Source organism: Tachypleus tridentatus, chromosome 2 (genome assembly GCF_004210375.1).
Source record: "Tachypleus tridentatus isolate NWPU-2018 chromosome 2, ASM421037v1, whole genome shotgun sequence".
Taxonomy (NCBI): Eukaryota; Metazoa; Arthropoda; class Merostomata; order Xiphosura; family Limulidae; genus Tachypleus; species Tachypleus tridentatus.
The window spans coordinates 75448688-75452862 of record NC_134826.1 but is presented as its reverse complement, the minus strand read 5'-3'; positions in this window follow the sequence as shown (position 1 = coordinate 75452862).

Sequence of the window (4175 nt, the reverse complement as noted above, 5' to 3'; positions counted from 1 at the left end):
CAGATTTCTTTAGTGAACGGAAAGACAACAATCTGAGAATTAATATACCACCCACAGATTTTCTGGTGATAAAACGTAGTTTTATAAGAAAAATTATAATTATTGTAGCCACAAAAACTAATAATACTTCATTGTTTCCAACTTGTAAAATGTTCATCACAGAGCTATACACACGGATATACATATATATAAAGACCATGCAACGTTTCCTTCTTGTATTGAGGTCGTCATGATCCTTTTAGTTTTATCTTTGGTGAAATTGGAAGAAAAATCTGTAACATGTGTATGTAATCATTGACGTAAAATATCTGAACATTGTCTTTTTTGACATCATGATCTTATTACTATTAGGTTTGTTCAAAGTCTTAATTACTTTGAGATGAAAGGTACCGGCAGTTTTGGCAATAATGTAAATATATTTATTGACAGACACGTATCATACATGTTTTTGTAATGTGTTTCGTGTGCACGTATATGTACAAATACATTCCTTTATCAATAATATTAGCATGATATCCACAGAAGCAGTTAAACTTCAAAGCTATTCCAAATCAAATCATAAAATTTTCAAGTCACCAGAGAAATCAACATTTATTAATTTTTGTGGTGACACCTCATAATTTATTTTATACAAATATAAATCTCACAAATGTTTTTCTAACATACATAGGATTATAGTACAACATAAAGCACTGCGTATGAGAGGACCTGCTTCTTAATATTGTGGACAAAAGACATCAGATGTATAAAAACTTTTAATGTATATCTAAAGAGACGAAGACAAGTCATTAAGTGTTAACCTCCCGCTTATCGTTTCCCACATGATTAAAGTTGTAAATAATCTTTGGATTGTGAGGAGGAAAATTAACTACTTAAATTATTTGAATATTTCTACAAGACCCTGGTGTGTCTATTAGATGTATTTGTGTGGTTTATTGAATTCTATAAAAACTCTTAAATAAAATAGTTATGTAGTAAATAATTACTTTCTGTAAAATATTTAGGTCATGCAAACCTATCTTAATTTTATACCAATCTATATATGTGATATTAACATTAATTCTCAGCTATGAAATTTTCAAAACATTTCATCGTAATGATTTAAAAAAACAATTAAATATACGTGTCTTTGTTGTAGATTTTAAATACTGATTTTATTTCTTCCTAAATAGTTTTCAATCATTTCGATGATTGCATATTTTTAGAACTACAATTTGTTTTTGTTTTCATTCGAAAAACAAAGGATACATTTTGACTCTAGACTGTGCCATTCGGGGCATACATGGTTTTAAGAAAGGAAAAGCATTGATGGCGAATTGAAACTTCGTATGGTCGAAAGTGAAATGACTTATCTAACCATACATTATCTTGTTCCATAAAATAATATTTATTCTCTTATCATAATTCAGCCTCGTAATTTAAATAACATACAAAATGATAAATCATTCTTTTAAATAACATACAAAATGATAAATCATTCTTTTAAATAACATACAAAATGATAAATCATTCTTTTAAATAACATACAAAATGATAAATCATTCTTTTAAATAACATACAAAATGATAAATCATTCTTTTCAAAATTAAAAAAGTTCTATAGTTGCTACAGAAATTGTTCACAAACATCTTTTCTTCTAATATCGTATCATCAGTTCAGCTTGTACTTCTCAGTTTAGTGCATGTACCTGATAATATCGTATCATCAGTTGAGCTTGTACTTCTCAGTTTAGTGCATGTACCTGATAATATCGTATCATCAGTTGAGCTTGTACTTCTCAGTTTAGTGCATGTACCTGATAATATCGTATCATCAGTTGAGCTTGTACTTCTCAGTTTAGTGCATGTACCTGATAATATCGTATCATCAGTTGAGCTTGTACTTCTCAGTTTAGTGCATATACCTGATAATATCGTATCATCAGTTCAGCTTGTACTTCTCAGTTTAGTGCATATACCTGATAATATCGTATCATCAGTTCAGCTTGTACTTCTCAGTTTAGTGCATGTACCTGATAATATCGTATCAGTTGAGCTTGTACTTCTCAGTTTAGTGCATGTACCTGATAATATCGTATCAGTTGAGCTTGTACTTCTCAGTTTAGTGCATGTACCTGATAATATTGTATCATCAGTTGAGCTTGTACTTCTCAGTTTAGTGCATGTACCTGATAATATCGTATCATCAGTTGAGCTTGTACTTCTCAGTTTAGTGCATGTACCTGATAATATCGTATCATCAGTTGAGCTTGTACTTCTCAGTTTAGTGCATGTACCTGATAATATCGTATCATCATTTGAGCTTGTACTTCTCAGTTTAGTGCATGTACCTGATAATATCGTATCATCAGTTCAGCTTGTACTTCTCAGTTTAGTGCATGTACCTGATAATATCGTATCATCAGTTGAGCTTGTACTTCTCAGTTTAGTGCATGTACCTGATAATATCGTATCATCAGTTCAGCTTGTACTTCTCAGTTTAGTGCATGTACCTGATAATATCGTATCATCAGTTCAGCTTGTACTTCTCAGTTTAGTGCATATACCTGATAATATCGTATCATCAGTTGAGCTTGTACTTCTCAGTTTAGTGCATGTACCTGATAATATCGTATCATCAGTTCAGCTTGTACTTCTCAGTTTAGTGCATGTACCTGATAATATCGTATCATCAGTTGAGCTTGTACTTTTCAGTTTAGTGCATGTACCTGATAATATCGTATCATCAGTTGAGCTTGTACTTCTCAGTTTAGTGCATGTACCTGATAATATCGTATCATCAGTTGAGCTTGTACTTCTCAGTTTAGTGCATGTACCTGATAATATCGTATCATCAGTTCAGCTTGTACTTCTCAGTTTAGTGCATGTACCTGATAATATCGTATCATCAGTTGAGCTTGTACTTCTCAGTTTAGAGCATGCACCTGATAATATCGTATCATCAGTTCAGCTTGTACTTCTCAGTTTAGTGCATGTACCTGATAATATCGTATCATCAGTTGAGCTTGTACTTCTCAGTTTAGTGCATGTACCTGATAATATCGTATCATCAGTTCAGCTTGTACTTCTCAGTTTAGTGCATGTACCTGATAATATGGTATCATCATTTGAGCTTGTACTTCTCAGTTTAGTGCATGTACCTGATAATATCGTATCATCAGTTCAGCTTGTACTTCTCAGTTTAGTGCATATACCTGATAATATCGTATCATCAGTTGAGCTTGTACTTCTCAGTTTAGTGCATGTACCTGATAATATCGTATCATCAGTTCAGCTTGTACTTCTCAGTTTAGTGCATGTACCTGATAATATCGTATCATCAGTTCAGCTTGTACTTCTCAGTTTAGTGCATGTACCTGATAATATCGTATCATCAGTTGAGCTTGTACTTCTCAGTTTAGTGCATGTACCTGATAATATCGTATCATCAGTTGAGCTTGTACTTCTCAGTTTAGTGCATGTACCTGATAATATCGTATCATCAGTTCAGCTTGTACTTCTCAGTTTAGTGCATGTACCTGATAATATCGTATCATCAGTTGAGCTTGTACTTCTCAGTTTAGTGCATGTACCTGATAATATCGTATCATCAGTTGAGCTTGTACTTCTCAGTTTAGTGCATGTACCTGATAATATCGTATCATCAGTTGAGCTTGTACTTCTCAGTTTAGTGCATGTACCTGATAATATCGTATCATCAGTTGAGCTTGTACTTCTCAGTTTAGTGCATGTACCTGATAATATTGTATCATCAGTTGAGCTTGTACTTCTCAGTTTAGAGCATGTACCTGATAATATCGTATTATCAGTTGAGCTTGTACTTCTCAGTTTAGTGCATGTACCTAATAATATCGTATCATCAGTTGAGCTTGTACTTCTCAGTTTAGTGCATGTACCTGATAATATCGTATCATCAGTTGAGCTTGTACTTCTCAGTTTAGTGCATGTACCTGATAATATCGTATCATCAGTTGAGCTTGTACTTCTCAGTTTAGTGCATGTACCTGATAATATGGTATCATCATTTGAGCTTGTACTTCTCAGTTTAGTGCATGTACCTGATAATATCGTATCATCAGTTCAGCTTGTACTTCTCAGTTTAGTGCATGTACCTGATAATATCGTATCATCAGTTGAGCTTGTACTTCTCAGTTTAGTGCATGTACCTGATAATAT